The 25,055-nt window shown below is 34.1% G+C and overlaps 1 protein-coding gene across 3 annotated transcripts in view; it reads left to right on the plus strand.

Moving 5' to 3' along the window:
* Nucleotides 1-25,055, plus strand: part of RFX3 (regulatory factor X, 3 (influences HLA class II expression)) — a 303,708-nt gene that overhangs the window by 15,973 nt on the left and 262,680 nt on the right. Inside the window, exon 2 of one of the 3 annotated variants that reach the window (XM_011937352.1) lies at nucleotides 17,948-18,015. The exons of the other annotated variants lie outside the window; for them this stretch is intronic. The gene's annotated coding sequence lies outside the window, so the exon portion shown is untranslated. The remainder of the gene's footprint in view (nucleotides 1-17,947; nucleotides 18,016-25,055) is intronic. 3 annotated transcript variants of the gene reach the window in all.

Consider the following 25,055-nt stretch of genomic DNA (forward strand, 5'->3'; position numbering starts at 1 on the left):
TATTTTAGAGTGACATAGAAATAAAATTTAAAAATGTTTTCCAAACCATAAGTAGGCTTTATGTTAAAGAGAAATGCCATACTTGTTAGGTTTTTTTAAAAAGAAAAATATTATATATTTAATTCCTATTATTTGTATTTCCTCTTATTGGGAATTAATGGTGTATGTCATAATCAGTGTATTAGTGTAAATAATTTTCAGTCCTAGTATGCATGTCTTTACTTTTTTGATGAGGATAAAGGTGCTTTTAATTATTTTAAGAATTTTTGTAAAAATTCATTTAATTATGAATTTTAAAAATGGAAATGTTTGTTCTTGTAGGTCACTCTCTTGTGGAACAAAAGTAAAATACTGGCAGCTGATATAGGTGGAACAAGCTGAGACTTGCTCAGCTGGGCTTTAAAAGTGTGGCAGCACTCTTAAGTAGCAGTGAACGAACAGAAGGAATATATGAACGAACTGCCCTTTATTCCATAGCAACCAGACGCAATACCAGCAACTATGCTATTATCTGATTTTTTATTTTCTTAACCTGAGTTTTTGGAAGGTTATGGTGTTTACTTTTTAATAGTATGGGACTGTGGCAGGAATTGTAATTACCAAGATTTTGTCTAATTGTTTCTCCTCTCTGTCTCTCTGTGTGTGTGTGTGTGTGTGTCTGTGTTTTACAATTAGAAGTAAATCAGTGAGCTCAGGCTTGAATTTAGTTTCGGTATTGTGCTAAAGATGAACAGTTTGAGCCCTAACTCTGTTAATTATTTGAAACAGTCCATTTAAGAGAAACCAAGACTATGACAACCGAACTTCCCAATGTAACCTGATGCTCTCTGCAGCCTCATTTGTGGTAACAAATCTGAAAGGATGCATTTATATAAAACAGGAGTATGTTTCCTGTGGGGGAAAACCACTTGTCATTTGCTTTTAACAAGGTGTAAATCCCCACAGATAAACCTTCTTGTATAACTGTTCCCTTTGGATTTAACCTCACCTTCAATAAAAAGGGAGATGTAATAAACAAAAGTATGATGAAATATTAGTTAACTCTTGCATTTTTTGCCTAGAAGTTCCTCATTTTTATTCTTTATCATTTTAAAAAATTTAATGCTGCTGTTTCAGATGAATTGAGAGAGTCAGAATGTAATGCATTACATTCATTTTGCTTTCCTGTTAATGAAATTATTTTTAATGGAGAGATCTAAATGATATACTTTTAGATTGAACTGTATTTCTGATATATCGACATATATACTGACTCATAAATTAGAATGGAAAATACAAATATTGAAAGTGTAATTCAAATGAATAGAAAGTGCTAAATACTTGCAAGTCTTAAATTGAGGTTTGAATATAGAGATTGAGTTACCAGAGTAACTAAATACTAGACTGCTATATTTGTTGGATGTACAGAGAAGGAAACTCAAATATGGAATGTGGTCTTAATGTCTTATGAATTTGTAATCTAGATACATTTTTACTTAACTTTTAAATTCGAATTAATAGAATCCTCTAAAAAAGAAGGTTTTTTTGGAATTTTTAGAAATAGCTCAGAGTTTTATGTTTCCGTCTGTCAGAATCTTTTCAGGATTCCTCATTGCTTCTTCATCAGAGTCATTTAAGAAATATTTTTTTTCACAGTGTCCCACAGAACAACCACAGTCCTTGCTGTCAGGAAGCTTACAGTCTCATGTCCATTTTCAAACTTGCATTTCATGACTCTTCTCTGTACTTCCCCTTTTCTGACCAGTCTACATTTCGTTATCTGTGGGATCTGCATTTGTGAATTCAACCAGCTGAGGATGGGAAACACTTGAAAAAAGAAAATAAATAACAACACAACAATAAAAAAAGTGAATCCAGTATAACAACTGTTTATATAGCACTTACATTGTATTAGGAATTATAATCTAGAGATGATTTAAAGTATACACAGGAGGATGTGTACAGGCTATACACAAATACTATGCTATTTTATATGAAAGAGAGTTGGGCACCCTTTTTTAAGATGGGGGTCCTGGAACCAATTCCCCATGGTTATGGAGGGACAACTGTATTATGTATTGGTTAAGAACATGAAATTCAAAATGAACAACCCTGGGTGTGAATTCTAGCTCTGCTACTGACTAGCAGTTTAATGTTAGGCAGATTACTTGCATTCTGTGAAACAGGATTAATAAAATCAACCTGAAAAGATTGTTTCAAAGATTACAGTATATGACATAATCAAAATAGCACTGTGTCTGACACATAAGTATTTAATAAATGGCAATTGCTATTATCCTGTATGGTCTCCTGAATTCTGCCTTGTCATTTCTTTTCTCTAAAACTTGGTTCTCATCCTTTATTCTACTTAGAATGTGTTTTCTACCCTACGTAAATTAATCTCTTCTGAAATTTGAGTGGTCCCTAACTTGATGGGTTGATTTCTAGTAATTTCTTATTATCTCTGCTAATTGGAAATTGTGATTTAGATTTTTGTTTGTTCAATTGTAAATGCTTAATCTTTCTAAATTGTTTGTAAGCTTACTGAGGACAGAAGACTCCATAATCAAGATTTTTGAACTCAGCGTGAGACCCAGTGTCTTTTTCTAGTAGAAACAATGAATAGTTGTTTAAGCTTCAGATTGCTGATTTCTAATCTCTGATCAAAGTCTAGAAAACACATTTAACTGTTTAAAAATTTTGTCTAGTTCTGATTTTACAATGACCTTTCAAGCAATGCAATTTTATTGTTATTATTTCCATTGGATTTATTTACTTCCTTTTTTTTTTTCCAAAATGAATTCAATGGCTTGAATTCATGAATTTTGGATATTTCTTCAAATAGAGGATCATGTAGCTGGCAGTGGATTGGGCTGACCTTAATCCAGGTCTTTTTCTTGTTTTCAAATGACATTTTGTCACCTCATTCTGTATTTTTATGTATAAATTTCTCTATATATGAAATGCTAGACTCACTTACCTATATGCAGATATAATTCCAGACTTGTTTGGATTTTCTTAGTATCCAACAAGACTAATATTTTACTTTCAGAAGTTGGGGAATGCCTTTTAGGATTCTATACCTTATTTCTATTTTCTAGTTGTGACAGGGTGCAGGAATTCCTTAATATAGGAGAGATGTGGGGCATTATGGGAACCTTGCTTTGGGGGACTACTTTGAATATTCTGAACCTCTTGGGTTTTTCCTTCTGCTGCCTAACTTTCCTGTGCCTGCTGGGATGTCAAAAGTAAAGGATCTGGACTTGAGTTCCAGGGTTACACCAAGGCAGCCGGTATCAGAATGCCAGTATCAGTATCAAGGCAGGTAGTATCAGAATGGAATTACTATGGTAATGAGATCCATGTTTGCATTTGTGATAGTTTAATTAGGGTTGTACTATGCAAAGGTATGAATATCTGCCTTTATGTCTACTACAGAGACTTTACCCTAAAAAACCTTTTTTTTAAAAAAAAAGAAGAGTTGTCATTCATGATTCTACCCAGCCCTCATTTTAATCAGTGTGTTTTCATTGTATACCATCTCTCGAGATGATGAGTTGCTGAATTTAGTGCCATTTGTGAAGCCATCTTAACCTCTTTTCAGACTTAAGGAGTGCTCTTCAATTTCTGTAAGTTTTAATATACATGCTCATTTCACTTTTTAAAAATTATTTCATTCAATTCTTGAGCAAATATTGGCACATAAAGTCGGGGCTAAGAAGTGAACTGCTGTGAAGGATACAGGAATGAATCAAACTGATCATTCTTCAAGGGCCTCTGCCCTTGAAGGAACTCATATTCAAACAATTGGGGATGAGGGAGAGAGAAAATAAATGAGTATGTATAATAGATGGTTGTCAATGCTATGGAAAAAACATGTAAGAAGCAGGGGGGTAGAGAGTGTAAATGATATGTAAATGATGGGGGTGGAGAAGGTTGTAATTTTAAATAGAATGATTAAGAACACCTTGCAGGTAAGGTAAGATTTGAACAAAGACCTGAAAGAAGGAAGTTTTGGGTATGTCTTCAAATGTGGCTTTGTATATTTGTAATATTGATACTTTGATAGCTGCTGGCCTTCCTTTTGTATTAAAGAGTCCTAATTTTTACATCTGTCCTCACACAGCACTTTTTGTGTTTCTCTTTGCCTCCTTTTATCATTTTTATATGACCTTCCCTGATATATATGTATATATATATATGGAGAGAGAGAGAGAGAGATGTATTGACCAAAACTAAGGAATTGAGCAGATTGATACACTTTCAAAATTAAATTCTTGAAGTCCACCCTACCTTCTTCCAAGTTGGAGGCTCTTCGGAAACACTTAAAAAATTGAATAGCATGTACACGTGAAGTATTAAAAATAAAAATCACAATAATAGGCAAATAGAAATTAGAGTTAGCCAGACTGCTAATTTGGTTGGTTATATGCTTAGTTTACTTATGGCTAATTTAAATTGGACAGAATCTTTGCATATGATGGCTTCTGTGATAAAAATGCTCTTCAGTGTTTTATATGAAACAATGTCATTGTTTATATAGCATAGCTATCATCTAGTCATCTATAATAATAATTTATGAATTGTATTTATTTGTAAAACTTTGTACATGTAAAAAGACATAAATGAGAGGTTGTTTAAATAAAAGTTACTAATGGAGGCAAATTTGTCTTGAATTCTATTATTTTGACAAATAGATTGTCATACTGATATTTTTAGAATGGGATTTTCTGTGTACTAGTGTCACAATCATATTTTCCATTTCAGTTCGATGTCAGATATTCAGTTCGGTGTCAGATGTTCAGCATTATGTGCCTGTCATCCATTATGAAATGTACAGTTTCACAGTATTCGAGGCTATTGTACTCTGTTGGACTACGTAAAAAATGGTACAAAATAAAATATAATGAATATAACATAAATGTGTATATGTTTTAAGTTATTTGAGGAAGTAGACATTTTTATGGAACCTTAAGCAAAACAAAAAAATACCTTTCTCTGTTTGAACTTACACAATTATATATACAGTATTTATTTTTAATCTAGGTTTCTATCCTGAAAGGCCGGTTCAATGATTATACTTGCAAATATGCCCAGGCATTTATGTCTGAAGTGAGTCAGCTGTGCACACATTTTATCAAGCTGTGGGCCAGAGTCTGTTGAAGACGAGTACCTGGTTATTTCTGCCATTAAAAAAGTAAAAAATTAAGCAAGATTTATTATCTCCACTTGTGTTTGTCCATCGTCGTGTTTGTGAAAAGATACGTGAGGTATGAGAGACTTTGGTGACCCGTGAGTCTTCTCTCATGTTTTTCCTCGTAACTCTTTTGATTAGGAAACATTTAAGCATATTACAGCATAGAGCAGTTTGATGAAATGATGAAGTGAATTTCCATGTATCCATCACTCTCCTTTAAAGTTAACAACTTATGGTTAATCTGGTTCCAGCTATAATCCTTTATTCCCCACGTATCTTATTATTCCCATTGCTTTTTACCTTTGGAAAGAGAGCCGACAAAGATGACTCAGGGCTAACATTCAGGTTGCCAGTCCGTTGCTCTGCCTTGTATGTTGTGTTATCTACCCTGTGGATAGAGGGGTGAGGGAAAAAAAATCGTGAAAGTAATGAAAGTTTCTAAACAAGTGTTAAATTTAATATTTTGAATTGTGAACTGTCATATTTCTGATGTTAGAGTTGGAATTAAATACTGTATAATTTTTCAAATTTAGTATGGACTCCACAAAGACTGTAAGTGTTCTGTGAGATAGTATCATTTACATCTTTATTAAGATGGCTTTTATGTTTTTGAAAGATTTTCTGTGTATTTTTCTTTCATTAAAAATTGTGAAATATGTAAGTGAGTTTTTGGCATTCATAATATGATGTGGCTGAAATTATTCTTTGGATTTATAGAATATGCTTCAAGGTACCTTTTCAGTATCCTCAATTATGAATTTCAAAAATCAGCTCATGTCAGTATCTCAAGTTTTTAGATGTATAAAGGTGAATGGTAGTAAAAAAGTGAAAGTGATTTTTAATAGAAGTTAGAGAATGTGTTTAACTGAGGTTACTCTTCTAGTTCTAATCAGTATCACATTCCTGTAATAAATTTTAATATTAAAAATTTCTTTGGGCGGGGCACGGTGGCTCACATCTGTAATCCTAGCACTTTGGGAGGCTGAGGTGGGTGGATCACTTGAGGCCAGAAGTTCGAGACCAGCTTGGCAAACGTGAAGCCCTGTCTTTACTAAAAATACAAATATTAGCTGGGTGTGGTGATGCATGCCTGTAATCCCAGCTACTCTGGAGGCTGAGACATGAGAATCACTTGAACCCGGGAGGTGGAGGTTGCGATGAGCTGAGATTGCACCATTGCACTCCAGCCTGGGTGACAGAGTGAGACTCTATTTCAGGAAAAAAAAAAAAAAGAAAAAAAAAGAAAAAATCTTTCTGTATATCAGCATCCTTTTTGAACTTGTCTAAACGAATTGTTGAAATAATTTGAAGAAACAAAATAAGGAAGTATTCTGTCAGGAGAAAGGAATAATTTTAATTTTGGCCCTCGGAGTAATTTTATTTTTCTTTTTATACTTGGTAATACGTGTGTACAAAAAAGTATTCTAACCTGTAAGTCATGTCCTTGGTTACCAACTCTAATTATATATCAAAGAATTTACAATTCTTGATAAAAATTATGAAATTAAAAAAATCTGTTTGGCAGCATTTACTGAAGATCTTTGATTTAAAAAAATTTTTTTTTAGGAAGGTGGGTAAATGGAGATGAAGCAAATGTAACAGGGTGTTGCTAGTCCAAGAAAACTGGAGTTTGCCAAAAAGAGGCTTAATTGCATGGTGGAATACTTTATTTTCTATAGCTACATAGTATATAGTTTCTTTTAAGGATGCCACACTTAATTACATTGAAGCTTTGTAGCCTTAAGGAGACAAGGACCCAATGAATACCAGAAGGCATATTCCGATGACACTGCCAATGTAGATATCCATACTTGCTGGTTTTATTTTTGGCGTTCAGTTAATAGTATTGACAGGATCCTAAGTATTCATGTAACCGGTTTAGAACTTTGATTCTGTAAGATCAGATCCTTTCAGAATTATTTAATATATTCAACTAGTAATTGACCAAGTATTAAATAACTGTTTTGGAAGTTAACACATTTGCCTAACACATGCCTTGTGACTAGTATACTCCTCAGTAGAATCTGACTTTAATAACTTTATTGACTAATGTGTGTGTATGTGTAGCGTGTGTGTTTGAATGATTTGTTCTTATTTGGGAAATATCAATTTTTAAAATTGCTTTTAAAAGGTTTTCATACATTAGACTCTATAGAATCAAGTTAAATTTTTCTTGTCATACAGGAGAACTAGAAAGTATTCAAATTAATTCTTTGTAAAATTAAGTGAAGCCTGTAAGTTACTAATCTTAGTTTTTACATTGTGTCTGCTGACATCACTGAATCTTTTAAGAACTTCTTTTCTGAGTTGCATTTTTTTAAGAAGTAAGGATGAAGCAAGGAATATGTAATTATTGAATGTAAACTTTCATATTTGTTTTCTTTTTTCCTTTTCATTCGGAAAATGAATCCACATTTCCTTTAACAAATCCTCTTTTAATTCTCTTTCTAACATGTTCTTGTCTCTCATTTTTTTCTACCCCTCATCTCCCATTTGCTCTGCTCTGCTTTGCTTTGCTTTGCTATAGGCTGTTTCAGTTCTCAGCCACCTTAGTGAACCCATTCTCTTCTTGCTTCAGCCTCAGTTCTTTCGTCAGATGTTGCCTTTACACCTTTCAGCATACTTCAGCTCTCCTTCATTGTTGATTTCTTGGCCTTTCTTTTTTGGATAGTTGTTCCACATTCCTCTGTTTGTTGCTCTGGGGTACTTTTAGAGAAACAGTTAATTTCGTTTACTCTGCTTCCTATAGTGTGTAATGAGAAGAAATGAAACCAACCATTGATAACCATGGTTCTTAAAAAAGAATAAGGTAGTGCAGTTGACAGGTTATTTAAAGGGTTCCCAGCTCAGAATAGTTAAGTTGAAGGGCTAAATGCTTCCAAGAATGTAGAGAAAATGTGTAACTTAAAAAAAATTAACTTTCCAAAATTGCAGGCAGTATTAATATAGCAAAAATTTAGATTTTCAGTTAAGATGATTATTGTTATTTTTGTCTGTGTGGTCTTTGGTATTTTATGATAGAACACCTTCATCTTGGTCTCCAAATATCTTATGAAAACGGCTTATTTAAAAATAAGTAACACAAATTAGTACAATTTCTAAAGGAATTAGAAGCTCTCCTTTAATGTCTATCCACTTTTCAAAATCCATTTCATACAATTTGACTTAACAGTATTTCATTTATAAACTGTGCTGTGCTTTTCTTCTCATTTACATTCAAATAATGCTATAATTTTAGTATATTTATGTGAATAATTTATTAAGTGCTAAATCTTTAAAGTTACAGAATGTGCATATGATAGGCTGGTATAGATTTTATAATAAATATAAAATTATTACTGTCCAGAAGTGATGAAAAAAATTCTCCGTTTTTATAATGAAATGTGGAACTTCTTTATTTTTAAAATAATATTTTGGGGGGAATGGTTTTTATTTTTACTAACTTCATGACTTCTGGGTTCCTAGGTTTAACTTATTTTTCTATTATTGAAGTTTATAAAAGTTGAAGGTACTTAGTACTGCTTTTTTCCCTAAAAGTTGCTCAGTTCATTTATATCCATTACGACCTTTTAGGGGACTCTATGAAAATAAAAACTTGGGGATGGTAGGTGGTATAATTGAAATGTAGATGATAATCTGTTCATTGTTTGTTTTACCAAATTAGTTAGGGATTCTGAGGATACATTTTGAATATTTGTGTATGTTTAACATTTTGTCCCTTTGTTAGAAATCTCTCAGCGTGACTTGTTTTTAATAGGATGTGTCTTGAATTGTGGGCCAATCACTCTTGAAAAGTATTAAGCCCTTTAAACACACTGGTTGGACCCATAGAGGGAAGCCTACAGGTTTATTAGCACTCCTTAGCCTGAAAGCACAGCATACCCTTTTAGGTTGCACAGCAACAGACTCCTAGCAACCATAATAGATTGAATTTCTAAGAGTGACCAGGCCGGATGTAATAATAAAGCAAGAGGTACAAACAGTTGTCATGGTTTTCTTTTCACGGTAAGCTAGTTTGATTTGGGAAAGCTTAGCCTTTCAAAAATGGGCAACCTTCTTATAAAACTACTACTGTTTGTGCACAGGACTTGTGGTATTAAAATAGCAATAATAGTACCAAATTTAAACAGCTACTGCTTAAAAATAATATACCCAAAATAAAACAGCAGCAACAAAAAGGATATCATGTAAAGAAGTTTTCAGGGAAGTATTTTTAAAGAGTTTATCAAAAACTTAACAGTGTACTGTAGCAAAATAATCATACTTTTTAAAAATAAAACATTTTTATTTGTGTTTTCTCTTGTTGTGATCCTCTATTTAATTTTGCAGCAGCTTCTTGTAGTTTTATGTGATTTAAGTGATGTTCATATAAAGCTGATGATTATAATAAACTTAAAAAACAGGCTATTTGAACTTTGTATAAACATTTTTTGAAATTAAGAACTAATAAGTAGTGGAGCACAGAATTTATTCAAGAAGAGTAAAGTGTTAAAATATATAATCCTTTACAGTGACAGTAAAAGTATCTGTGATATTCCTAAGAGTGTAATATTGTGCTGTAACTTAACATTTCTCCTTTGTGTCCTTTAGTGTGTGATTGTTAATGTAGACACGAAAAGGAGATTAATTCAGATACATTCACAACCTGAAACAAGATGCTCCCATCAAAAGAATCAGATCCTCATATAGCTGCTGGAGTTGGAACTACAGTCGTTGACAGCAATGAGCTGTAAATATACACACATGCTAATACCCTTGATTTGTTCTTCTTTTGTGTCAGCATTTGGAAAAGACTGTTAAAGTGGCAGTTATAGTAAAGACTGGCAATTACAGTAAAGAACAGAAATTAGGTATTTGTGACCTATTATATTTCATTAAAAGACTTCCTTATTAAAATGGCACTGCTTACTCTGATTACTTGACAGCTGCCCTAAACAGATTAGAAAATACACAGCTTCAGCTAAAGGTAAAATCAACCTCTTTAAGCAAGCTTGTGGCATAGAACAAGTAAATGGTATAGAGTAAGCAATTTTTTTTTTTGTAACACATTTACTTGAGGTAGAGATGTTTATCAGTGATTAAGTGGTATATTCTTTCATATTCCTATAATAGTTTGCCCACAGTGGCATTTTCCATTGAGATATTTTTATAAACCTATCTGATATCATGCTAGTTCCTACTAGGGGACCTTATTATGGGGCATCATAGTTCGAGAGATCAGCATGACTTCACCAAAGAATCTTTTTCCTGATAAGTGATGAGTTACAGCTCCAATTTGATGTAAATACTGCCTTTACCAGGCAAAACTCTAATTTTTGGAAGTTTTACCACGAGGTTGTTATTTTCTTTAATAATCCACTGGAGCTACTGTGAATTTGATATTGGAATTTGGGCATCACTTTCAGAACATTGAATTGCTTGCTTTTTTAGAGAAGAATTCCTTGTGGCACTTGTTGCCTTCAAGATATTTCTATTTACTTTGTTATATAGTATAGTGAGTTACATAGTGACTGTAGCACTTTATAGAATAGTACTGCCTATCAATTATTCTGATTGTAGTTTAGCAGTTAAGTAGCCTGTCTTGGTACATATTGTAACATTCCAAGACTTTGTCCCTAAATTTGACATCATGAGGTAAGGCATAAACACTGTAGATCAGCCTGTGAGTATCAAATCACAGCTCACTCTTGAAGAACAAACACAGGTTCAATACGAAGCAGATTTGTGGGAAGATTACCTCCTGCAACTAATCTTGAATATAGATTTTTGTCAGGACTGTCACAACATTAATAGAAGGCTTGTTGTAGTACCTGCGTGGATCTGTAAAATTTCCACAAAGATGCAAACTGTGCTGTGTGAGACACTTGTATGCCGGTTCCACGTACACAAATATCTTTGACTTACATCTTTAGCTTAATTATTTTAATCTGATGCATCTTGCATAAGGTGTGTTAGCTTGCAAAATTGTTAGGGAAAAATGTGAGTTCTGCTGAATAAGAGAAACCAGAGTTCAAATCCTGGTTTTGTCTTTTGATAGCTAATTATCCTTAAGTAAGTTCCTTAACTGCCTTGATCCCAGATTTTTAGTGTAAAAATGGGAATATTACCTACTCTATAGGGGTTTAAAATGAAAGATAAAGTGAAAGGGAAAATGAGATAAGTGTATATAGAGAGCTTAACATGATAGTACAGACTTAGTACTCAAACTGTGGAAGCTAGTATTCTTATTTTCATCTTTCTATCTTAGTCTTTGTGGTGTAGGATATGAGGAGAGTTTTGCAGGAGAGGGTAGCAGCTGAAAATAGTAACATGGCAGTAGACAATCGAAAACAAATTTGTTTTCAAAGAGGAATGTTATGTACTATATAATAAGTCATTTTCAGTATTGGTGAGTGATTAAGAATACTTTAAACTTTTATAAAATGACCTCTCAGATTTCAATCTTGAGACAGGATCTTTAAAGATTACAGGAGCAGTGATAGAAAAAAATACGCACTAAGAGATGAAATACTTATTACTTTGGCCAAAGAGTAAAATTTAATTAATAGAACAAGTTTAGTTATTTTAGTACATATATACAATGAGGCTTGTATTATTTAAACAGCCTCTCTTCAAAATTTTCTTCCGCGTAAAAATCTGTACAAGCAAAAGTGACTAAACTGCCCAGGCTTGTGTAGGCACCTTACAATGTTGATATAAAAGAACTGAAAATGAATATAGCTTCTGCTTAGAAGAAGCAAGGCAACAGTGGAGTCACATAAAAGTTTGATTACCTTTTGGCACTTTTTGACCCACCCCTTAAAACTATTTAATGTGCTCATCATTGATTTACAAAATATGGTTTATGTTTGAATATATTCTGTTGTTGCTTAAGTGACCATAAAGGCATTTAATTTAATTAGAAGGTAATATTTTTAAAAGAATAGAAGTTGTTTGAAATATAATAATGGTTTGAAGTAGCTAGTGTGATTAAACTGGTTTAAGTAGTGGCTATTCATTCTTTGAGGAGGGTAAATCCAGCCTAAGATTAATGAAAGGAAGAGGCACAGAACATGTTTAACATTGCCTTGATATTTTAAGAGTGAGAAGAAAACCAGGCTAAAGTGATACTTTTAGAGCCAGGGGAAACAGTATTTAACACAGATACAGTTACGCAGATACAGTCTTTCAGCTGAAACCACTAGCTGATTCTATCGTTCTGCACATTTTAAATTAATGATTTTTTTCTTGAGTACAACTTATGTGTGCATATTGGTAAGCCGTTTAATGACATTTTAAAAAATTAAATACTGCCAAAAATAAATCCAGAAATGTTAAATTTCAGAGTTAAAATATATTCTGTTGATAGCTGCCTTTTTTTTACGTCAATGAATATGTAATTCTGATTTATTTTGTGTGGTGCAATGTTTGACTTATGTATGCTACAGTACAGTTGACCACTTGTAGAGATGTAGAACATAATTGTACCTTTTATGCTTAATTGCATATTATGTCTAGCTCAGTGTAGATTCATGCATTAGCTTCATAAATTTTCTTGCCACATAGAATTTTTTTTTCCTAAAAATGGAGAAGTTCTTGCTTTATGGTTATCTTTTTTCCTTGATATTCTGAGCAGTTGGAATCGTTGAATAGGGGAAAGTATTATATATATACATATACATTAATATACATACATATGTAAATATACATACACATGTGAAATAGTGTGGACTTTTCAGGTCAGTTTAAAGTTGGAGTTCTTCATATTGATACAATTACTAGGTTAGAAAAACTAAACAAACTACCAAACTTTTCCAGATTCTCACTATTGGTAAGGCCTTTTAACACAAAAATCTTTTATGCAAACTGTACACTATATATAAATGCTTCTCAAAGTGTGAATGGAAGACCCCTAGAGGCCCTTTTTCAATTCCCTCTCTGTGTGAGGCTGCATTTTCTTCATAACTTCTGATAAAACAGCAGATTGAGTGCAGAACCAGATGTGAGAATCTGCCTTCTATTAAGCAAGACATTAATGCATTTTATAAAAACGTAAACCAGTTCCATACTTATCAGGTTTTTTTATTTTGGAAAATTTAGATTATTTTATAATTTAAAAAATATTAACATAAAATGATTATTATTTTAAATTAATGAATATTATATTTCTCCATTTTATTTTCTAATAAGATGGGTATAGATAGATACAACTGTGATTTTCTGAAGCCTTACCAGCTGGAGAGAGCCACTGTTGCTCATCTCTTCTTAATTCTGCATTCAGAATGTCACATTTCTAGGTTGAAAAGCAGCCATTCCAGAAGTATACACACCATGGAAATTAGTAGAAATCACAAATTTGACGCTTTTTGGTGGGGAGTTAAAGAGTGGAAAAGGGAAAGGGAAAAGGGAAAGAGTTGGTTTTAAACATTTGTCAGTACATTACTGAATATAACACATCCCAACAAAAGTTCTTTGGGATTCTCAAAAAATTTAAGATCTGAAGGAGTTCCAGGTCAACAACTCTGCTTGTCACAGAAGAACTGCTGCTTGTTACTATACTATGCAAATTTAACACCAGAGTCTATGCAAATATATGATTGAGGCAGAATTTTCAGCCAGATACTCTGTCTGTAGAGTCACTTCACCAGTCTTTTTTTTCTCTAGTGTCTTCCAACAAGATTAACTCCACAAAGTGATTTGAAGTCAAAAGATATGTGATACCTTTTGTGGCTCTCATCATACTAAGTACGTAGGTTAATTACTTGTTGACTGGTTCGAGACTGTCGGTATTATGGGGATATAGAAAAATGGAAAGAAAAAGGGTTATGGGCTTGAGGGGTTAGGGAAACCTTCAGAGATGAGTTAAAGCAGGGCATGGATCTTAAAATGTTGTTTTAGAGGTATACTGGCTGTGGGGAAGAGGTTAAGCACATGATGGCATAGAGGCAAGTGTGATTTTGGTATAAAGAGTTTGAAGAGTTTGTTGGGAAATTGTGAAGCAGATGGACTGGAAAGGAAAAGGCTTAGGATTTGGACGTTAACTAAGTTTATAGGATAACCAGCCAGTGTGTGTGTGTGTGTGTGTGTGTGTGTGTGTGTGTGTGTGTGTGTATATATATATATATATATATATATATATATTTTTTTTTTTTTTTTTGAGATGGAGTCTCGCTCTGTCACCCAGGCTGGAGTACAGTGGTGCCATCTCGGCTCACTGCAAGCTCCGCCTCCTGGGTTCACACCATTCTCCTGCCTCAGCCTCCTGGGTAGCTGGGACTACAGGCGCCCGCCACCATGCCCAGATAATGTTTTGTATTTTTAGTAGAGATGGGGTTTCACCATTTTAGCCAGATTGGTCTTGATCTCCTGACCTCGTGATCCACCCGCCTCGGCCTCCCAAAGTGCTGGGATTACAGGTGTGAGCCACCACGCCCGGCCCATTGTATATTTTTTAAACGTAGATCACATGTTAAGATGAAAGTGGCCCTTTAGGGAGATTAATCTGACAGGTCTGTGTAGTATAGATAGCAGAGTGTATCTGAAGTCCGGGAAACCTCTGTCAATCATCTGAAAGGAAGCATAGGGTACAGAACTTGGGCTTTTAATTCAGAAAGACTTTGGTTGAAATCCTTTTTCTGCTAGTCTTTTACTTTCAGTTCATGGATAAGATGTAGATAACAACTAGCCAGTGGGGTTGTAAAGATTACTAAGGGTGTGAAAGAGCCTAATACAGGTTAGATGCCTGGCACCATGCTAGGACCCTCAGTAAGTTATTATCAATACAACATTTATGACTACTACTTCTACTACTATAATAATAATATTATTATTTTTTGATGGGTTATAATGAAGATTCAGGCTGGGGAACCATCTTGGAAATAGGATGTGTGGGGATCAGGCCCACCCCAACACCAATAAGAGCAAGAATACCAATGAAACCTCACTCACTGTATTTCTACATACTTAAATGTTGCATATCAGTAAAGAAATGGTTAAATCAAACATCCTATGACCTCCTAACATCATCAGAAGCAGCTTTATAATGAGATAAATGACCACTTAGAATTCTCAGATTTTTTTAGCAGTTCTGTTCTAGAGCATAGTGGCAAAGGGAGAGCTGAGTCTTTGTCACCTGTCTGTGTCCTGCAGTCTACCTCCATTTTTCATATCCTGGGCTCTTTGCCATAGCATGCCCACAAGGTCCTCCTGCAAGCAACGTTGCCCCACCCCTTGCAAGCTATCTGTTGACAACCCCATAGGCCTAGAGTTGAGTATGCCTGAATCTCCTTCTGTCATGGGGAGTATAGTCCAGAACTTTGCATGGGAATTTGGGGTACTGGGAATGTGCTGAAGTAGAGTCTGAAGGATTCAAGGAGCGTGGCCCTGGGCTGTGCAGACTTCTTGCCTCCTGAGGAGGTTACCTGGCCAGAGGGCCAAAGCAAGCTCTCTAAAGTGTGTGGCCCAAGGGCAATGGCCCCTCTCACCTGAGTCTCAGGGTTATGCTGGAAGGGACATCTGACATGAGTGACAAATGAGCAGGGCTTATTTAGTGTTAGTTATGGGGTATTAGAAAATGCGAGTGAAAAAAAATGAAAGATCGCTGGGTTTCAGGAGAATGATGGAGCCACTGAGAAAGTAGGACAGTATTTGGGAGTCGGTAAAATGGGACCTGAATGTAGAATAGCCATGTTTTGCTCACCATTATATCCTCCAGCACCTAATTACCTCCTAGCACATTGCCAAGCATCTAGTATTGACGTAATAAATTTTGAAGGACAGGATAGATTCTTTGAATAGTTGTGCCAGAGATGAAAATAAAGTCATTGTAGAATGTAGAAAGAAGGAAAATAAGGTCTTGTGGGTGAGGCCAATGTAGCACTTTGGATGTGAGGTAGATAGCACCGATTAGCATGGTCATCTGTAAACTATTAGTGTGGGGGGACTGTATTATATATTTAATTTTTGTATGTGTGATGCCAAACAGCTGGTCTTTCTTGAATACTTGAATAATATACAAGAAGGAACTTTTTTTTTTTGAGACGGAGTCTCTCTCTATCGCCCATTCTGGAGTGCAGTGGCGTGATCTCTCGCCTCCTGGGTTCACGCCATTCTCCTGCCTCAGCCTCCCGAGTAGCTGGGACCACAAGCGTCCGCCACCACGCCCGGCTAATTTTTTTTTATTTTTAGTAGAGATGGGGTTTCACCGTGTTAGCCAGGATGGTCTCGATCTCCTGACCTTGTGATCCACCCGCCTTGGCCTCCCAAAGTGCTGGGATTACAGGCATGAGCCACCGCGCCCGGCCAAGAAGAAACTTTTAAGAAATGAATTGGATATTAAAGTTATGACGAATGACAAAAATTAGTATCATCAGTAAACTGGTGTAACTGAGGAAGTTGTAATCATAAAAAACAGGGAGATCCTGAACAATTGTGGTTTTTGCTCACAATGAGGTAGGAAACAGTGAAAGATGTTCAAAGAATAGGTTTTATTTATAATCAATTTGGAAAGAAGTAAAGGACACAGATGACTGTAGACTAGCCTGAATTTTTCACTTGATATTTACAAGGTATACATAGGGAAAGGTAGTAGGAGAAAAGGATTAGAATTAATGAAGTAAGTTGAATTATAAACATTTAACTGCAGATATGTTTGACTCATGTTGCTCAAAATTGTTAAGAAGTATTTTGTAGTCGCTTAGTTAATAATATATGTGTACTACAAATAAGACCTCATGTCAGAAAATATTTTTATAATGAGAGTAAAGTAAGAAAATATAATAATATGGTTAAAATTGCCAGGTTCTTTTTGAGAATCCAAGTGAGTTGATTTCAATAATTGCATTTTTGATGTATCTGGTTTGTTATCACCTAAATACACAGCAAACACCTGTGATTGTTTTAGTGATCCTTGTCTTGTCTTCTTCAAGTAATCCCAAATATGTGTATTTAGACTGTTGCCTATTCATATATACTCAGCTGTGCCTGTTTGCTTTGTTACTTTTCTGTGTCTAATGGAGCAATATAAAAATTTATGGCAACTGTCAATGTCACCTTTACCTTTAAAGAAAAAAAGGTAAAGCCAAATCATACCAGGTAACTACGATGCTCTTTATAGTTAACTAAATTTATCAGATATACTTTGTAATAAATTGATCTCTGATATCATGGGCCAAATTTAGGGAACATGTATAAATACATACATGTAAGTATGTTTGTATATCATTGCTACTCCACATTTACTTTATTAGCCAATAAAGATCATTAGTTTAAAAATAACTTGTGTATTCTCCTTCCCTGAACAAAAGATCTTTCTTTTAAAAATTTCCATGACACTAAATTATTTTTAAGGAATGAGCAAATTCATGTCAGCTGCTAAATCATTCTCACTTTTGCTTTTCTGCAAGAAATTAGCAGGGTGATTTTCAGAATCGTTTGCTGTCTCATCTTCACAGTGTAAAAGCACGTATTCTTTTAAAGAATCCTTTTTCTCAGATTTCCCCTAATTTATTTTTCTTGCTATTCACAATACCATGATTATTCTTTGAATTACAATTCTTTGAAAACTAAAAATTCTCTCATGTAAAATCAAAAACAGTATCTTTTTTGACTAAATCACAAACATTTAAAAATATCAGTGCATTCATGTGAAGAAATACTTTTAAAGTAATTTAGTTATGTAATTAATATAATACTTAGCTATAAACTTAATGATTTTAAATAGTCACATGCCTTCTACATATCAAAAAATTCATTTTTAATGTGAACTAATTGTTCTTGCTTTTAATATTTTAGGCCACTTGGTCATTCTGGCATTTTATGGTAGAGAATACGTTGAGTTTGGCTCATGGAAAGAATATGAAGTAATTTGAACACATGTTCTTTATAAATAATGAACTGTTTATATATAATACAGAGTATTTTGAGATGTCATATATGGAATCTCATATCTGAATTTTTTCAATAGTAATTTTCTTTTTTCATATTTTGATGTTTTTCCTTTCTTGATGGTTGGCAATAGTTAATATGGTGAAGAACTTTATTTTCTGTCACTACTATATATGTTTTCAAGAAAACAGTATTATTCTTTACATAGTTATGTGTTTTCAGTTCATATTTTTAAATGCTTCAGTTAACATAGCTTTCTATGGTGTTGTAAAAACCACAAGATAATTCCTTTCCACCTACCAACTTTCCATACCAACCAAACCTGCCTTAGGTAGGATTAAGGTCATGCTGTATTTAAAAGTCAAAACTGTCGCACAGAGTTTATAGAGAAACTATAAAGAAAGAGCACTGGAACTCCAATAATGTAAGATTTTCAGGCAGTACTCAGAGTGGTTTGAGAGCACAAATGTGAGACTCATAGGTTAGTCTTTTCCTGTCCTTTGATACCCATATGTGACCCTGCATAATGTGTGGGTTTGTCATTCTAAAATGGCAGTCAAATAAGTGTATATGCCACATATATTTTCACAGTAGTTTCATAGACTAAGCATTAAGCCTATATCAAAGTAAGTTTCACTTAAAGGTAGAAAAATAATAGTTGACTTTATGAAATTCAGCCAATGATGCAATAGCATGCTTATCAGTAGATATTAAGTATTTGTAGAGTAATTGGTTAACATACTGCTGATGTCATAATTCCGCTACTCAATAATAGTTTTATTATGTAGGAAGATACAGCAGCTTGTTTGTGTGAACTTCTGCTTCCACTACAAACAGTACTTTAAAGAGAGGCCTTCCACTGGCATTCAGAAAGGTGAAAAGAGCAGGAGTCAGGGTAGGGTGGATAGGTGGGAAGGGTGTCAGAGGGATAGGCATAGTGTCTGTGAGTACTTGTAAGCTGTTCATCATCATTGGTCTTTGAGGTTATGTTTGCACCCAAATTACTTCCTTACCTTTCCAAAGAGTTGAAATACAATTGCCAGCCCATTAAGGATGATCAAACATTGCTATTTTAATGTTTCTTAATTTTTAGTAAATGAAGCCTATATGATTAAAATTGGTATTATTTAAAAATAATCATGTGGTTTACTTTTTTGTAAGCATATATAATCTAGTAATTTTTAAAAAAGTGTTAATAATTCATCTTTAAATACTACAGTTTAATTTCTAAGTTCTAAAAATTGTGTTCATATTGTTTCAATCAAAGATGTGATGATGAAATAGAATCCATCAGTCGTCACAGAGAACAAGGTGTTCCTTATTTCAATTTGATGTATGGTCTCTGTTTTAGTAGCCATTACCATGGAGGAGACTCTTTAGTTTCTTTGGGAAGATAAACACTCAATCTGCTAGTTAAGAGACAAAACTCAAGAGGAATAAGCTGAAGTTGTATCCTCCATTTCAAACTTGTGGTTCTGCATAGGTCCTCTGTAAAATACATCAAAAATTACCCTATGCATCTTCTAAAATTTTATGGATATAAGGTTGAAAGAGAAATTGAGTAGTTTTGTGTCTAAGGCCTTCACAACATTATTTATAGTTAGTAATTGCATTTATGTATAGAAGTTACAATTTAAAAGTTACAACAATCTTTATCATAGGTAGTATATTTAAAGGGACTTAGTACCAACTCTTTTAAGTATTTTTCCTAGGAAATAATTACAATTTTATTATATTTCTCAAACCATTTGAGTTGTCTGTGTCAAACCAGTCGGACATTCTTTTCCCTTATCAGTTTTCATGATTGAAGATATCTGACTATGGACATTGATATTATACCTAATAATTGTGAATGTTTTTATGGATTTGAAGAAAAGTGTTTCCATAGTATATTTTATTAAAAAGTGCTTACAAACTTATTTATCAAAAGTAGTTTAGAGGAAATTAATCAATACATGTGTTGGTGAAGTCCTTCTCTTGGTAAAGTAATAGGAAATGAGCTTAAATTATCTGAGAGAAGCAATAGAGAACAATTCTATATGTATTTCTACTTCCCTCTTTTTCTCTTTTAATTTGATTTTTGGACCTCTTTTCATTTTGATGACATTAAACTCCTTTGTGGTATGTGAAGTAAGGAAGTATCTTGGGAAGTGGAGTGGTAGGAAAAGAAGTACGTTTATTTTAAAATATTGCCTAGCATATAGAACAGTAATTATAATATGCCTCATATTTTCACAGGTCATGCTACACAAAGGTCATGCTTTGCAAAGCTCTTTTGTGTGTAGCATCTTATTTAGCTTTTCCCAACAGTAAGTTATATGGGGAAGGAATTGTTTCCAAATTAAGGGTGAGGAAACCAAGACAGAAAGGTAAAGAAACACTTTTCCAGATCTTTCGGCTCTTACTCTAGTATTTGTATCCACTCTATTAATAATTTTTAAATTATATTTTTAATAATTTGAAAAATTTCTACTGAAATTTTTCAGGGGACACCTTTGGAGGGATGATTGGAAGCAGAGCAGGTCCATTTTTGTCTCTTTTTAAATTAGGACTCTAGTACTTTATTGGGAGACAGTGTTTCAAAGCTGCTGCTCTATATTGCTTTCCTAGGCGGAAGGACTTTAAATTAGAGTAGTAAACTATACCTCTCTTTTTGTTATTGCAGTTGCTAGAAGTGATGATTAAAGTTATATGCTGCTTTTTCTAATGGCATCATGGATCTAGAAATAAAAATTAGACTCTTGGCAGTTTCCTTTACTTTTATTGCTTTCCAACTAATATTTACTGACTTAATACTGCACACAGGATATACAAGTTACTAACCTTTTACCAGGGCCAATAACAATTGGTCTTTAAAGAGTAGTATAGTTTTAAAAATATAAATGTGAAAAATTGTAAAAGTTAAAATAGAAACTATCCATATTAAACATAGCATGTCTTGGGCATAAAGTGACATTAGTAAGTATCATCATTCTTTATACAAGTTAAAATATTGCTTGAATTTCATAACCCCAAGCCTGGTATTGAATTAAGTACATTGGTGGTTAAAAATAATTTCCATAAGCTATCGCCTGTTTATAGAACTTTGAAAATTCTAGGCCGGACATGGTGGCTTGTGCCTGTAATCTCAGCACTTTGGGATGTCAAGGTAGAAGGATCCCTTGAGCCCAGGAATTGGAGACCAGCCTGGGCAACACAGGGAAGCCTGTCTTTATTAAAAAAAAAGAAAGAAAATTCTAAGTTATGATAGCATTTATGAGTAATGGTAATAGTTTCTAGAAATGGCTCCTTCTTCATATTGTAGAATTCTAGAGTCTTTGATAATAATGAGTTCCAAAATATGTTTTCATTTTACTCAAATGTGCATTTAAATCTTATTGTAACAGTCTATGAAATTACTTATGTGCACACAGGAAATAAACCGTATCGGGGCCCATCAAAAATGTGATAACATTTAATAAGGGTTAGAAGTTAATCACACAAATTCAAAATAATTGTTTAGACACAAATCATAGCAGTCTACAAATTGAATATGTATTAATGATTTTGTACTTTTAGATATGAGCATGACTCTGGAGTTTAGTATTCAAAAGCTGGTGATTATTATTTTTCTTTAACTTGGTCATTGAGCTTTTAGTTCAGAGTACTAAACTAAACACTCTGAACTGATAAAGTTTGATTATTTTGTCCATAGTTTATTCTGTGCATAAAACAGTTGGAGAGACTGAAAAGGGCAGAAAAAATGGATATTGGCAATAGTGAGAAAAGATTGGAGCCGGGAAAACTATTTCATATAGGAAAGGAGGGGAAATAACTTAAAATTAGTTTTCAAATTTATTTGTATTTCTCTTTACTCTTTGTTACAAACTGCCAGCTAAAATCGGTAAAGCAGCATAATATGTTAAAGAGAGCCGTAAATTGTTGCCTTGAAGGCTTTTAGAAACGGTGATTTTTATTTGTCGTAAAGAAGCAGACTCTAAAAGTTCATTGGGCTCTGGAGTAGGGTATAGAGGAATATTTGGTAGGTCATATCCCACAAAAATCTTTTAAGACCAGAATGGTTAGTAATTCATCTAAATAATATCTGTATTATTATTATTATTATTTTTGAGGTGGAGTTTCGCTTTTGTTGCCCAGGCTGGAGTGCAATGGGACAATCTTGGCTTACTGCAACCTCTGCCTCCCGGGTTCAAGCGAGTTTTCTGCCTCAGCCTCCCGAGTAGCTGGGATTACAGGCATGTGCCACCATGCTTGGCTAATTTTGTATTTTTAGTGGAGACAAGATTTCTCCATGTTGGTCAGGCTGGTCTTGAACTCCCGACTTCAGGTGATCCTCCTGCCTCGGCCTCCGAAAGTGTTGGGATTATAGTCGTGAGCCACTGTGCCCAGCCAGTATCTATTATTGTTAAAGTCTTTACCATGTTTAAAGTTCTTTGATTATAGTTCTGATGCTAATTGCTTGGAAATGTATTGCTATATATTTATGAATATGCTCTTATAACTAAAGATGATGCATGTAATTTTTGGAGATTTTAAATTGTTTTTCAGAAATAAACTAAGATAAAAATTACAAGTTCATTTCAAATTTGGGATTATAGAAAGAATTAAAATTCTTTTATTCTGGGAGAGATTACAAATTCTGTATTATGTACACTTTAAAAATAATTGATAACAAATACAGAGGGAAGCAAAAAATTTGTCAACAATGTGAGAATGAAGCAGCATCCTTTGGCAAAGTGGTCTAGTGTAAGCAGCTCATGGTTTTTTGAGTCAGCCAAACCTGAGTTTTACTATTGGATCACTCACTTACTAATTCAATATTCTTATGTAATGTGAGGACATTAATTGTTACCTTGAAGACTTGTGAAAATTACGTAAAGGACTTATGCAAAGTGCTTAATCCAGTGCCTGGCACAGAATAGTGCTTCAGAAGTAATAGTTTCATTCATTTCTTATGTAAATGTGAAAGTTTATTCAGTAGATTGGATTAGGAAAAACTAATAGAACAGGGAGGTGATATAGGGGCAGATTTAACTCCAGTCATTTCCAAGGGGAAATGGTATTCAGTATGTTTTTTATTTTTATTTTTTGCATTTACTATTAATTTAATTAATTTTGTTTTGAGACAAGCTCTTGCTCTGTTTCCTGGACTGGAGTATGGTGATACCTTCATAGTTCACTGAAGCCTTGAACTCCCTGGCCCCAGCAGCCTTCCTGCTTCGGCCTCCTGCCTTAGCCTCCCATGTAGCTAGGACTAGAGGTGTGTCACCATGCCCAGCTTTTTTTTTGTTTTGTAGAGAGGAGGGGGGGTCTCCCTATTTTGCTCAGGCTGGTCTTGAACTCCTGGCCTGAAATGAGCCTTCCTCTTTGGCCTCCCAAAGGGTTAGGATTACAAGTGTGAGCGTCTGCACCCAGCCTTTGTGTACTATTTAACTGCCCAAAGTTTACTATATTCTGTGGTAGGCAACAAAAACTTAATTGGTTTATTACCTTAGGGAGAAACCAGTTTTGGTCCTACCTTGATTAAAAATCTTCAAAAACTTGATCTCCTTTTAGTAAGAAAGCTACATAGAGTTGTAAGTAGAAAGCCGCATGTGAAGTAGAAAATATTAAATGTTTTCGAATGCTAACTTTTGGAGAAACTCCCATCTATCAAAACGAAGTAAATGTGTACTTAAGAGTTCAGTGTGGCAGGTACATTATTTTCTTGCAATTTATGGTTAGTCAACTCTCATTTTGTTTTATTTTGATTAGCTAGTTGTCTTAGGTCCCTCTGACCACTACTCATCCCTACCCACCTCTTGCTCTGTAAGTCTGCTGACTCCTTTAGCTACCTTGCATTGTCTTGTATTTCATACACTAGCTAGCTAGCATTTCATAACAATAAATAATATTTATTAAGTGCTAGTTGTGTGCCAGGCACTGGGGTAAGCACCTTATATAAACTCATTTAATTTTTACTTACTGTCTCCGAGGGAAGTAGGTACTATACATCCATGATCTTTTATATTCATTTCTGAAATTCAAAGGTTTTGAAGATGTTTCCCTATGTTTATAGCAAACTCATTTGGCTGAAAAACCTGAACTAAGTGAGATGAAGGTACATAAGGGTCTTTATATATCCTACATCTGGAACATTATTTTTATTTTTTGCTGCAGAAACATTAGTGTGTATGATTATAAGTTGCTGCCCTATATTCACCTGGGATGTTATATATATTTGGTATTACTTTACAAAATTCAAAAAATTTTGAGTTGTGTAATATATCTGGCCCATAGATTTAGAGTAGGGGGTGGTGAACCTATTTCATTACTCCATTTTGTAGATAAGAAGGCTGATACTAGAAGACATTAGGTAAGTTGCCAAGTTTGTAAATAGTATATTAAGATATCAAATAATTTACTCAGATGATTCATGTATAAAATCAGACTCAAACCCAGCAGTTGACTCCAGAAACTGTACTCTTAAACCACGGTGTTGCCATGGCAAGACTGGCACTGGTATGTATGTCTTCAATTGACACAGTTGCTGATCTTTACTAATAGAGGAAAGCATATACCTGGATATCTGTAATCTGGATTTGAGTGTGAATTATTGTGCTTTTATAAGTATCTTAGGTATCAATGTGTCTGATTATAGAGTTCCCCTAAGTATAACAGAGCCCGGCCACTATGGCCTGTCTTAGGGTAGAGGTAGAATCTAGTTTCTCTGTTGTCACTTCTTTTCCCTCCTTTGTATTATCTGTGTCTCATTCAGTGCCATAAATTACATATTTTGATTTTATTCAACAAATATTTATTTAATACCTGTTATGCAGTAGGCTGGAAATACAACATTGAGCAAGAAAATGGTACTTGTCTTAACAGGGACACTATTGTTACTATAGATTGGACATATCTTGGTGGGGTACCCCGTGTTGCAGCATATTTGGCATCTCTGGGCCAAAATGGCATTAGAATCACTCCCCTCCCCACATGATTGGGACAACTAAAATGACCCTAAACATTTCCCAAA

This window comes from Colobus angolensis, unplaced genomic scaffold (assembly GCF_000951035.1).
Source record: "Colobus angolensis palliatus isolate OR3802 unplaced genomic scaffold, Cang.pa_1.0 Scaffold162, whole genome shotgun sequence".
In the NCBI taxonomy this organism is placed as follows: domain Eukaryota; kingdom Metazoa; phylum Chordata; class Mammalia; order Primates; family Cercopithecidae; genus Colobus; species Colobus angolensis.